At 45.7% G+C, this 13,507-nt stretch overlaps 1 pseudogene; it reads right to left on the bottom strand.

The window, feature by feature from the left end:
- Positions 1–282: 282 nt before the first annotated feature.
- Positions 283–9,405, bottom strand: LOC134510223 (aldo-keto reductase family 1 member B1-like; annotated as a pseudogene).
- Positions 9,406–13,507: the final 4,102 nt, after the last annotated feature.

Consider the following 13,507-nt stretch of genomic DNA (forward strand, 5'->3'; position numbering starts at 1 on the left):
TTTACACTGACTGTCTCTTATACAAAGCAGCCAAAGAAAACAGAAAAAAAAAATTGCTGCCTATTTATTTTAGAGTTTCAAGTCCATTTTGATTTTCAGACAGCAGTTTGGTATGCATCCGTTACAAGATACCTTAACACGCAACGTACCTGCAAAAATTCCAGTGCTACCAACCCGTACAAGACGGACAGCACTCTAATAAATCTTAGTGCTGGATTCCAGCAGAAACCGATGTGACCAGATCTTGGCGAAGGTTCCCTCTCCTTATCTTGAAGTGGGGCTGTCAAATGCTGTCTGTTAAGAGGATATCCAATGATGATCCAATCTTGCTAAGACGTGGAGGAGGAGGCGGAGGTACTTGCTCACTTAATGCACAGATGCGATACCCCTTCTTGAAAGCAAGGAAGGTTTCCATCTCCTCTTTAGCCAATTCAAAGTCAAACACCTGAATAAAGGTCCCAAACAGCTGGGTTGTTTCCGTTGCAGACAGAATACCAAAAACAGAAGTAGAAAAGCATTGTATTTGTTGAAGCACTAGGAAGTGTGCAATAGAAGCCCATATACGGTGAACAATGAATAAATTTCATAACGTTGTGGTGCTGGTGGGGTGTAATTGCATCGTATTTATGTCACAAGGCAGAAAAGTTAATCTCTTTTACTTGATGCGTTCTAATGAAGGAGGCTTGGCTCCTTGCTTTTAAAGTAACTTTCTGTGTTCATAAAGAAGTAACCTACGTGGTATCTGACAGACAAAAGGTTTTGGCAGTTCCAAGTATGTAGGGGGTATTCTGTTCCACTGGCAGAGTGTATTTTTCGATGTAAAGTTTAACACCACTGTTAATTTTGTAAGGTACCCTCTTACCTTAAAATTTTCCTCGATTATGGCGTGGAGTGACAGATTTGGGAATTACGCTTACATTTCTTTGAATCTGGAGCCGGATAAGCACCTGGAGGAACAGATAGGGAATTACAGCTGAGAAGTTCTGCCCGTCTTCTGATGGTGAAAAACCATACATGCCTACACAGAACAGCTCTACTGAGTATCAGAGATGGCTCACATAGGAAAAGCACTATAGTAAACCCTTCCTGATTATTACACGAGCTCATTTAATCATTATCTGTCTGTGAAGTTGAGATGACAGCATGGGAGTGCATTGAACAAGAGTTCAGGATTGGCCAGTGATGCTGTGTGTAGAAGTGGCCAGCGTGCCAATTAAAGCCCAAAGCCATTGGTAATCTTCTGCCCATCATCAAAACTAGTGTTAGAGATAATATTTTTTTAAAGCATTACAATGCGTATGAGACACAGCTATAACTCAGCTTTCCATAATACCTCTGTAAATAGTTACTTTAGTAGAAGTGGGAAAAATACATGTGACCAGGGAAAATTCCATGACCAGTATTGACCTGAGCTGGGGTTTTGTTGTACTTGAGTGCAATTTCCTTTATTTGGGGATCATCAAAAAGGGGAATATCCTCAGGCTTGGACCTGTGAAAATAAAAAGCAGATGTCAGCAGTTGAACGGCACATTGTCTTATTATTTAAATGATAAGAAAGCATCGTCTTGCACACTTTAATTCACCATTTTCTCATTGGTCCAGTCCCCACCTTCATTCTTTACCTTTTACAGCAGGTTGGCACATGAGAAGAGGCCTGGAGTTTCTAGTATAACAGGTCACTGTAACACATTTCAGTCCAGCCTGGGATCAGGCCAGGAATTTCTTTGGTCCAGATCCTGAAAAATTCATCTTAAGAATGAGCAGCTGTCACGTCCTTCACAAGCTCAGCTGCTCTGGTAAATGCCCTGTCCCAGGTCAGAGAAAGCCACAAAGACTGGAGTAAAAGCAAAATTTCTTCAAGTCATCCATTTAAAAACCTAATCCATTTGTCTCAGCAGGACTGCAAAGTTGCTAATTTCATAAGCTTGTTCTGCTTTGGTTTGGGGTTGTTTTTTTTTAGTTCAGAAGTTCTCTTACATGTTTAATAAGCTCACCCAAGCTCAATTAAGAATGATCTTCGCTACTTTCACCAACCAATTGATCCTTTTTCTCCTAAGTATGAAACTCCAGTAACGGCACAGGTATGAATTAGTGGACTGAATATCACAATACGTGTGAGAGAGGTTTCTCTGTGTGTGTTCTTTCTAACGACTTAGTAAATATTTTTCTAATTACATCAGGTTTACTCTGTGAGGGTTTATCCACATCCTAAGACTGGTTTACTGAATTGTCTCCAATCTACGTCTAAGAAAGAAGTCTCACAAAGCATTCTTACCAGGGCCAGCTGGGCGGTCGAAGGGGACACAATGCAGTGACAGAGATCCCTTTGGACAGGCAAAACTTAATCAGCTCTTCCTGAGGAAGGTAGGGGTGGCTCTCCATCTACGAAAAAAATACTAGGTTCCTTCAGAAGCAGAAGGTACTTCAAGGTTTAGCATCACTACGGTGACCTACCAAGCCCCACATCAGCTTTGAAAAGGTGGTTCTTTTTCCGTCTGTGGTGTTTTTAAGGAGTCAGCCAGTGTTTCAGATTGTTTCCCCTTCTTCCCAACCCTGCCTTCAACAAGGCCTAATCTTTCTCTTTCCAGCTGCTTGCGTCATTTTTCGTGACCCATATCAATGGGCTCCAAGGTCCAGTTGTGCGCATCCAGCTGAAGCACCCAACTCTCCTGTCATCCAGTCCTACCTATTCACCCCAGCAGCGCAGCCTGGCTTTGGTCCTATCTATTCACGCAGCCTCTTTTTCCTTGGGGGCTGTAGGAAAGGAAAAGGGTGATCCCAGCCGCATTCTCCATTGCAGAGCTCAGCTCTCGGCCTGCACGAGCTCGGTGCTGCACTCAGAAGAAAGGTGGAGGTTGTACTTTCAACCCAGGAGCGCCGTGGGCTTGTGTGACTGCAGCTTCCTGCGCAAGGAAGGGGACAGAACATTCTGCATCCTTCATTACTTTATGATTTAGCCAAACAGATCTATTCTCACACAGGTATCAAACGTACAGCCTTGACATAAAAGCTATTTCACTGCCAGGGACGTTCCATCAAGTGCAGCACCCCAGATAGATGTGATGTGTCAGTACTGATGAGTTTGAGAACAATTTACCTGATTATTTGCAGGTTTGTGTCTTAAGCCTGGTTTGCTCAGTAGCCTGTCTATCTGCTTGTGCTTCAAGTTGGAGACTCCAGTGGCCTTCACCATTCCTGCATCCACCAGCTCTTCCATAGCCTAGAGACGCTACGGAGTCAGGCTTGCTATTGAATTAAGACGTTTTTGTTTTCATATGGAAAAAATGCCTGCGTGAAGACTTCAGTGGTAAAAATCATCATGGCTGGGACCTTCTTCTGACATGGCATTAGTACAGTCCATTAAACGGTGGGACCCTGGTCAAAGACACAGGCTCTCACATGATGCATCATCTTAAAAATAAATAACAGCATTATTCAGGATTAACAATTACTACACTATTATTATTTCAGTAGAATACAACTATTTTGAAATATTATCCCCAGGTAGACCTTCTGCTCATAAGTAAAAGAGGGTGTTTTAGGATAATTCCTCAGCTAACAAAATAATTATACCGTAATGAAAAGCTTGTCATTTGTAACAGAGCGGCTCAACAAGGAGCTCTTCTGGGAGAGGTAGAGCAGGTTACCCGATCATCAACGCTGATTAATTTCCCAAGGGAGATGTACCATTTAGCAGTGTCAGTACAGTGTCAGCAGTGCTGTGTTTCCCCCGCCATTTTCCTCGACACTGGTAAACAAGAAAACAGTCAGACGGCCCTAATTAGATTGGCACCTCCTGCAGAAAAGAAACAGGAGAAATTAATCTACTGCCAGCCTCTAGAGCAGAAGACACACCTCTTCCAAAGGAGAAATCACTTTTATTTAAAGTTGCTATCATAAGCAGCGGCCTGAAATGTCCGCTTTTTTCCTTCAAATGAGCGACAAAAATGTGCTTTATTCTTCATCTGACAGAAGGGAAAAAGCATCAGTGACCTCTTCCGTCTCCGGTGAGCCTCCTGTCTTCTTTCAACCCGGCCGTGCTGAGCACAGGGTGCGGGGTGAAGGGGAAAGGAAGCCCAAACCATCAGTCAAGCAGAAACTTGACCTTGTGACCAAGTCCTGTCCCCCCGGCAGCCTGTGCTCATCCCTCTTTGCGTTGCACGCACAGCTTTTAGCAAAGAACATCGGGCAAGTTCCAGTGCTTTCTAGAGGGCGGGGAAAATTTGGATGCTCTGGGTACATTGGCACGGGCATGTTGGCTTTCTCGTGGTCTGGACAGGCTTAGGTGCAACTAGGGATGAACACGGCTACAGGCTAAAGCCGCCGAGTGTGGAGTGGGGACTGAAGCGACAGCATTTGTAGCGCACTGCAGGGTACACACACAGGCAAAGATTTCTTCTTGCCATGCCCACCCAGACAGTTCAGTAAGCAGCAGATATAAAAATACCTCCATTTTGGCAAAGTAACACAAGAAGGGGCGCAAGGGCACAGAGAACTCAGAATCTGGAATGCTTCACGTCGGAAATTCTCCCAGAGCGATTCTCGAAGTGGAAACCCTGAAGTTCTCAGGCTATTATTTCAAACCAGCAAGAATTTTTTTGCCTATCAATGAACTTACCTCCCACGTATCCAGAAAATCTGTACCTCTGGGAATGACCATGCCATTTCCATCTGCAGGAAATAGCTCCTCTCCTGCCTATCATCAAAATAGAAAAACAAGTTGAAGGCAGGCTGAATCGTAAGTAGTTAAAGAAATCTCTTAGAAATTCTACAAGCAATTGGAGCTGGAGACACACTGGGTATCCTGGCTTGTGTTTGTGTTGGGGAGAGAGGTGGCCAAAACCAGTAATACGCACGAACAAAGTAATCTTCAAGAAAATCTGCCTCATGAGAGTCTGTCCTGCAGGCAGAGGAAGGGCAGACACTTCTGTGTGCCTCGGTCAGGCTGGGGGAAGGCCAGGGATGTGACACGATGGGGAAATGGGGATTTATTTAACCTGGGGGTAGAGAGAGAAGCGAAAAATAGGAACTAAGTAATTCACAACTGTTTGATCCTGGATAAGCAAATGATTGCCAAATCCCAGGCTTTAAGTGGAATGTGATCCGGATGGCAATTTGATCCATAACGTGGGAATGCTGTGCAGGGTAAAATAGGCTGATTTTTTGCACTACAAGACCCAGCTTAAGCAGCCATGACTTTGCTTTTCCTCCTGGGCACTCTGCGTGAAGGTTTGTCATTATGTCCTAATGAGGTCTAACAACACTCCTCATTAGAGAGGAATAAGGGCATGTCTGGTCCCAAAGGAACAAAGCGGCAGAGCTCTGGCAGATGGCTTCCAGGAGTTAAAAGTCTCAACACCTTGAATCCCATGGGCCAGCGCATCAGGCAGAGATCCAAATCATCCAGCTGGAGGGCAGCAAGTGTTTTCTGGCATGCCTCCTTCACCAGGCGTCTCTCGTGGAAGGTGGACCACAGCTGCGGGGGTCACGCAAAGCCTGGGAGCTGCTCTCCTGGCCTCCTGACCGCAGAGCATCCCTGGCAGGGAAACACAGACACAGACACATCACGCGATATGGCACACCTTCTCATCTTGAGGAAACATGATTTTTGAGCACCTTATTTTATTTGCGGTGCTGTCAGTTAAGTAAAATGAGAATGAGCTACTCTAAAATCCCAACGACTCATACAACAATTAATCAAAACGGAAAAAAAAAAAGCAAAGCTGGTGAAAATCGACCCGCCAGCTCCCAGCAGATAGAGGTTACTTTATTTTTCCTTCCATTGTTGTTGGGGGAAAAAACAAAACAAAACATAACACACAGGAGTTAACAGGCTGAGGGCGGCAGCACAGCGGGAGCGACCGCGAATACAATAGCCCCGCTTCCTATCTCAGAGGCAACTTAGAGCACGGCCTCAGTTCCTGTCTCCGTGGCTGACAATGGATATGGACTACAAAAAAAATCCCTCTTAAATCAAGCCTTTTTTTTTTTTATTTTTTTCCAAGAGTTGACCTCTTCCTTCCCTCCATCCGCAAACCACTTTGCCCTGACAGAGAGGAGTTAATTCCCAGACCAGCTTCGTTCCCTGGCACTTTGCAGGTTGGGACCTTGTTTCTCCTCCTAAAAGCTGGCCTCATGTGAGACAAGTTATCCAAGGACATACCTTACTGACAATAGAGGTCTTCTCACTTCACAACCCCCTCCTCAATTGCATTCTTGATCTCACGCTCGTTCTGGTACAGGTAGGTGCAATCAAAGTGGCAGTACCCAACATCGATGGCAAACTTCACTGCACCCCTCGCTGTTCCTTGGATAGACTAAAACAAGAATAAAAGTCAGTAATTCAGTAAACAGCAGAAAAAGAAGTTCGCTGTTCCCCAAATCTGGAGACTTTAAGCCCCTGAATAATGAGGTGTTCCAGTTTGGATCTTGCTTTCATTAGTTTTTTGGAATAAAATGGCCATGGGAATCACTGATGAGTTGCCTGAGCTGATCTGCCCTTGTCTAAGGTTGGAACATTTGCCTTCAGACACCCAGGCTATCTCGAAATAATTTCTAATTTGCCCAGAAATTAAAAGCAATTTTAGTGTGAGGCACTGGCGACCTGAGGAAATGAATCGCCTCTGGAAGGCTTGCTGGCCCTGCACACAAACAAGCCAGCTTCTATTGACACAGGAGCAGGGAGGCAGAGGACAGCAAAACACTACAGACAGTGCCACCTCCTGGGTAAAATTCACAACCTGGCATTTAACAGGAAAGTAAATCGCTGCACATTCGTCTTGGCTTGGAGACACTGAAGGGCTGTTTGATGACTGGATACCGATTCTGGAAAACGGCACTTCAAACAGAAACATGATTCAAAACCGCGACCTCCTCCTACATTTAACTTCATTACATCCCTACCCATCGTCTTGTCTTTTTAATGATTTCACTTCTCCAAGTATTTTCAACCAAAGGGTGCTTGGTTGGTTCTCCTAAATTAAACAAAAAACATAGAAACTGCACCGTTTCTTTTCCACAAGGCTATACACCACCAAATAGCCAGTTTAAAGTTTTACAAGTTTTTCTTTTTGCAGCCCCTTTCCCATTCCCACCCCTTCCTACAAACGGACATTGCAGCTCCTAGGGCAGCATGGGAAAGCAGGCTAGTGGCAACACCGGCCAAATGCCAGGAATTATAGAGTGCCTTATCTCTGGGTGCTGCTGCACCATGGGAAAGCTGCTGTGCAGGAGCAATCGGCATCGCTTTTGAATGGAGGAGTCGGTGGTGGAGAGCGTGAGTGACAATATAGAATCACAGAACGGTTTGTGTTGGAAGGGACCTTAAAGATCATCCAGTTCCAACCCCCCTGCCACGGGCAGGGACACCTCCCACTGGACCAGGCCGCTCAAAGCCCCATCCAGCCTGGCCTTGAACACTTCCAGGGATGGGGCATCCACAACTTCCCTGGGCAACCTGTTCCAGTGCCTCACCACCCTCACAGTAAAGAATTTCTTCCTAATATCTAATCTAAATCTTTCCTCTTTCAGTTTAAAACTGTTACCCCTCGTCCTATCACTCCACTCCCTGCTAAAGTGTCCCTCCCCAGCTTTCCTGTAGGCCCCTTTCAAGTACCAGAAGGCCACTATAAAGTCTCCCTGGAGCCTTCTTTTCTCCAGGCAGAACAACCCCAATTCTCTCAGCCTGTCTTTGTAGGAGAGGTGCTCCAGCCCTCTCACCATCTTCATGGCCCTCCTCTGGACCTGCTCCAACAGGTCCATGTCTTTTGTGTGCTGAGGGCCCCAGACCTAGATGCAGTACTCCAGGTGGGATCTCACCAGAGTGGAGTAGAGGGGCAGAATCACCTCCCTTGACCTGCTGGCCATGCTTCTTTCCATGCAGCCCAGGATGCGGTTGGCTTTCTGGGCTGTGAGCGCACATTGCTGGCTCATGTTGAGCTTCTCATCCACCAACACCCCCAAGTCTTTCTCCTCAAGGCTGCTCTCAAGCCATTCTCCACCCAGCCTGTATTTTGCTTGGGATTGCCCCAACCGACGTGCAGGACCTTGCACTTATACCCTGTGATTACACAAAACTCTGTAATGCAAGGTGTTTTTCAGTAAAAATAATCCATTGCTTCATTTTACACGGTGCTCACTGAACAGGACTTGAAGTTCCTGAGTTCAGAGTGACTGGGTAGAAGAGAGGGCCCATTTACACACCGAAACGCAGGAAGTCTCAGCTGAAGTTGCTGTGGGAACCTTGAGACTGAATAGCTTTGATTAAGTAATTGCAGTGGGTTTGGGCCATGTTTTCATTGCATTAACATGAGGCATTTTTGTGGTGCCAGGGATCACGTGTCCAGCATTTTCCTTTTGTTTAGATTCCTGTTAGCATCTTAATAGGTTCCTTCAGAGAGCTCATCCACCAGTGCCCTAAGAGGCCCCACGCAAGGCACACTTTGTTTTTTTAAAGCCTACTTAATTACTTTAGGCTTCTTAAGGGTCTTTTGTCATCAGACCAATCAAGACTGAAAGGGTTAAACAAACTCAGCCCCATTTGTGCATAAGTTATGTGATGATTAGCAGCAGCTGACCCCAAAATATAGCAAGAATAATTTAGGATACTTTTATGCTGACTGGACAGTGTTTCAGAGTTGGCAGCTTGCAATTTAACATATTTAGTTTCCAGTCTCAAATCCAGGGGACAAGCCACTATTTTTTTTTCCTTTCTTAAGAAGCTCACTTTCTTAAAATTTTCAGCTCATTTCCAGACTCCTTTTACATTTATAATTCACTGTATCCTTAAATCTTCTTTCTTATCAAAATTCCATTAGATAACATCTGCAGGTAAAGAACTACCCAAACTATTTTCTTCCGAAGTGCTGTGTACTCACCTGCTGCCATCCAAATAAGTTATCCTCAGTCTCTAAGGGGTTAATGTAAATCCCCATTTCCAAATCCACTCATTGCCACTTAAGTTCCTGTATCTACATGCACTCATCAAAGATGACATCTACTTGACATGCTGGGATATTAATACCTAGTGCCAAAACCAAAGAAAAACAAGATAGATAGATGGAAGTTTTTGCTTTTGTAGTATGTAATTTTTTTCCATAGCTAAGAAAAATCTCCCTCTACCTGCTCACTTAAAAAACATCCTGAAGGATGGGTGTGAATACCTGAATTACTTGAAATATTTCAAAAGGCAAGAAACGCCGCACAGAGGATTTGCTGCATTTTCCTGACCCGAAGAGGAGATTGCTGAAAACGTCTACCGCGAGTCTCAGCGATTTCCTGGTGTCACCTGCGTGACCAGAGGCACGGGGATGAGGAGAGGTCCCCAGCTCCAGCAGGTACCTGCCAGGTCCCCAGTCCCAGCATGGGCATCCTTGTGCTGGTGGGCAGCTCCAGGTAGGTGGCCATGCGTGGTCCCCTCCCAGCCGCCGCAGGCAAGGAGAGGCTACAGCCCCTTGCAAAAACTTTTTCAACAGGCTTTGCCCCTCCCTGCCGGCTGCGGACAAGGAAAACGTGGGCAGAAGTGCTATGATAAGCTAGAGAAGGCAGGGATTTTGCCTTCATCTCACCTTTCGAAGAATTTAAAAACTGATTGTGGGCTCCTCACATGAATTTGTTGAGTCAGCTTGTCATGCCAGTTACACATATTGCATTGACCGAGGTCACAGCTTTTTGTATACCTCACAGTCTCTGCTTTTCTGCAACAAAAGTGGTATTTGGGGAATCTGCACGCACCCCAAGAACCATTTCTCATCTCACCTGTCTGCTCCTGAGCACATCACCAGAAGAAGTCACAAAGCTGTTTGTCTCAGGAGGAGGCCTGGTTCTGGCCAGAGGAGGGATCATTGTTAAAAAAATTCCCAATACTTCTTCATCCCATCCATCATTGGACACAAAAGGAAAATCTTCACCATTGGAATAACCTCCCCAGGGAAGTGGCAGATTCCCTAACGTTGGACACTTTTAAGATTCAGCAGGACAGGGTGCTGGGCCATCTTGTCCAGACTGTGTTTTTACCAAGAAAGGTTGGACCAGATGATCCTCGAGATCCCTTCCAACCTGGTATTCCCTGATTCTGTGATCCCCACAGCACCAGGCACCCATATTATACATATCCCCTCTGCTGCCCCCATTGCAGCCTGTGGCTCTTGCTCCCAAGCTGCGGGACACAGGGACAACGCAGTCCTTCTAAGGAAGAGTTCCCCCACTCGAGAGAGGAGCTAAGAAATAAACAAAGCTTTGTCCTTTCAAGATCCACCGTGTTGTTAGCTGAGTGTAACTCCTCAAAATCAAAACTGCTTAATCTGCAAGGCTGATGGTCACTAATGGCACACTATGGCACGTTTGTATTTCCTGAAGCAGCCACTGTGTCATTTTCTGTACTTGCCCACTTTTCAGAAGCCAAGTGTCTTGTCCCTTGGTGCTGTCTTAGTGTTACTTTATGACTTTTTCTGTTGGCATGCTGTCCTGCATTAGATTTTTTGCCATTCACCACTAAAAATCTTCTTCTTCAAAAACTGAACAGTTGTACAAGCCTCGGTAGGCATAACAGCCTATTCTGGAAAATCCAAAACCTCTCGTTTTTATGCAGAGAGGGTTTGACCCCAGCGTGGAGGCTCCCGTGTCCTGCCAGGAGGAGCTGGCACGCTGCCTGGTCTCAGAGCCCTGCCCAAAATATTGCCAGAACTCATTTTAAAGATATGGGTGGTAAGCATTTATTGTTTATCCAGCCATTAACGAAATCTTCCTTCCCTGTCATTTCTTTGCCTGTTACTGGCAAAACCAGCCCCAGGGTTTCAAGAGGCAGGGTCTCAAGTGCCCAGTGACCCGGGGCAAGTCACTTCGTTCAGGCACTTTTTACTGCGTGCAGACCCGGTGTGGAGAATATACTCAACCTGAAAGCATAAAAACCTGTTGTTTTGAAGTTAACCCAGATAAAAGTCAACAAAGCTTGAGAGGCTGAGCATGAACACGCCTGGCGCTCCCAGGGCAGACACCCAAAGAGCCCCTGCAGGCCAGCATGCATCTATCAGGTGGCCAAGGGTCCACCCTGCTACTTCCTACAACAGGTCCCCAGTGGTACCAAACTCCTGTCCTCCAGCACCAGATTTCCTTCAGGACTTTATACCTTTTCACATCCGGTAGTTCTCCTCTCATATGCTCATGTAGTTGCTCGCGCCTGTCTCAACCAGCAGCAGCCGCCCGCTGCCCACAGCCTGGCCTTTTCCGCATGGCTTCACACCGCAGACCTCCTCGCTGCTGCAGGACCTTCTCACTGCTCCATCCTACAGCCTGGTCTTTTCCCCAGCAGCTGGAGCCAGAGCTGGCTTTGGCCACCTCAACCCCACCTCCAAGGGTTTTAATTGAGGTTTGCAGATCACTGCAGCTTTAGGCCCAACCGGAGGAGAACGCCTGTGATTTTATTTTTGAGGTCAAAGAGATCAGTCCCCTTCTGGCTGAATTCTGCGATGGCAGCAAGGTTTAACCAGGGGCTGTGCTGCTCAGTGCCGCTGTGTGATTTGATGCACTTATCTGTTTTTTCTCCTTATCTGTGAGAAAAATGGGTTACACAGAGGAGAGATCTATATGATGACCACAGCTCTCTGCATCGTCCACCTGATGCCCTGGTCACAGTGACTGCTGAGCTACCTGTACAGCTTGTCTGCAACCAAGGATGGCAAGAAATTCACTCATTGCTCATTGCAGAAACTAATGTAGATTAATGACAGGCCGGCTTTCCAGAACAACTGTCGTGTCCCATGTCCCTCAGTGACACGTAGCCACCTCCCTAATGAGGGACTATCCCAGTTCCTCGACCTCTCTCCTCTGCCCATCACAAAGGCAGACATGGAGAGGGTTATCCCACTCGCTGCTCCGGCCATCCCTCACACAGCAAAGGATGTTTTCATACTGAATCAAACTGCATCCCAGTCACCAGGCTGAAATTTCAGTCATTAGTCTGTCATAGGAAAACAGTCATTAGCTCGGAGCACCTTTTCTTAAGCCTGTGTGAAGGTCTTCGTTCACTTTGCCTTTTTTAAGCCCTTGTTCGGTTTTTCACAGCACTTGCAAATTTATTTTTGTTTTAAATTTGGTTAGATTTAGCTCAGAAGCATTTCTCTTCCAGTTTCTTGACTTCACATATGTCAGAATTTATTTTTTTTCTATCAAGCTCTCTAAAGCATTGGTGACTCCTGGGCACATTTCCACAGGCAGATGCAAACAGCGCTGAGCCTGCCAACTTGAAGCTGGTAGAACATAAGCCAGCCACGTGGGAAACAGCACGGAGTCAGTGCTAAATAGCGCTCTTCTTAAAACTAATTGCTTCATAAAATACCTTCGAAAGGTTGTTTGAGGTTTCTGTTTGCACTTGCTGGGAAAGTGCTACTCGCCACTCACAGCTGCAAGCTGTGTTATCAGAAGAAATACCAGCATGGACCTTAGTGGGAAAGCCAATCCTGGCTTGACATGGCCAAAATTACCCTGGGAGAAGCATGGCCTCAGTCAGGGCAGGACCCGAAACTTGGCTTTAAGGACAGGAGACCCGTAAGACAAGGCCACCTGAAAAGCAGCGCTGTAGGAAACACCGGGGGCCAGCAAAGGGCCAGCGCTGACATCCAGGAGGGCAAAAACTGAAGCTGTCCCCAGGGCCAAAAAAGGCAGCGACTGCTGATGACCGGATCTGCTTAGGAAAGGTTAAACCTGCTGGAAGAAGATGTCTTTCATGACTTAAAACTACCGGCATTCCCTTGCAGGAACATCATCACAGGATTCGCTATTGGAACCTATCAGACACAACAGGTTATTGTGATCCACAAAATTATCAGTAAAGCCATTATTAAAATTAATAGTAATGCTAAGTCCTAATATGATTTACACATTTCATTGTAGTTTAGAGGAACCACAGTCATGTTTTTAAATCCGTACTAGAACAGGTGCTTTTTTGAAGGCCTTTTTTAAACGTAGAGCTCATGTTATCATTGGTATTTCCACAAAAATGCTGCATTAGTTGATAAGTGACTCTTGCGAATTAAAATGATACTGGGAAGTGAAGTATCTTTTACTTTCATGTGTAATTTTGCAATTTACAACATATTGAAGTTTTAGATATTATACATGTGTGTGATACAGATATTTATTACATATATATTTACCTTTTTCTCTGTGTTTCTTGAAGGTGGGGAATAACTGAATCTGAGGAGGAGTCTGTCAGAGATGAAGCAGAGAACGTGCATTTTGCTACTGCTCCTTCCCTGAAGACACGGTAATCTCAAACCAAACAAAAAACGGAAAGGAAGAGTTACCAGGCCCTACCGTAATCTCTCCACACGTGTACTCTTGGCTTTATCTGGCTTTCCAAAGCCCTCGCTCCCCGTGCTGGGCTTCACTCTCACTGTGGCTCAAACGCAGGACAAATAATCCTGACTACTTTGCAGCGGCTCGGCGGCAGAAAATTTTTTTCTGGCAGAAATCCAGGTGGTGCTTTTCTATAGCCAGCCCCTGGGCCAGG

The sequence above is a fragment of the Chroicocephalus ridibundus genome, chromosome 1, assembly GCF_963924245.1.
Source record: "Chroicocephalus ridibundus chromosome 1, bChrRid1.1, whole genome shotgun sequence".
Taxonomy (NCBI): Eukaryota; Metazoa; Chordata; class Aves; order Charadriiformes; family Laridae; genus Chroicocephalus; species Chroicocephalus ridibundus.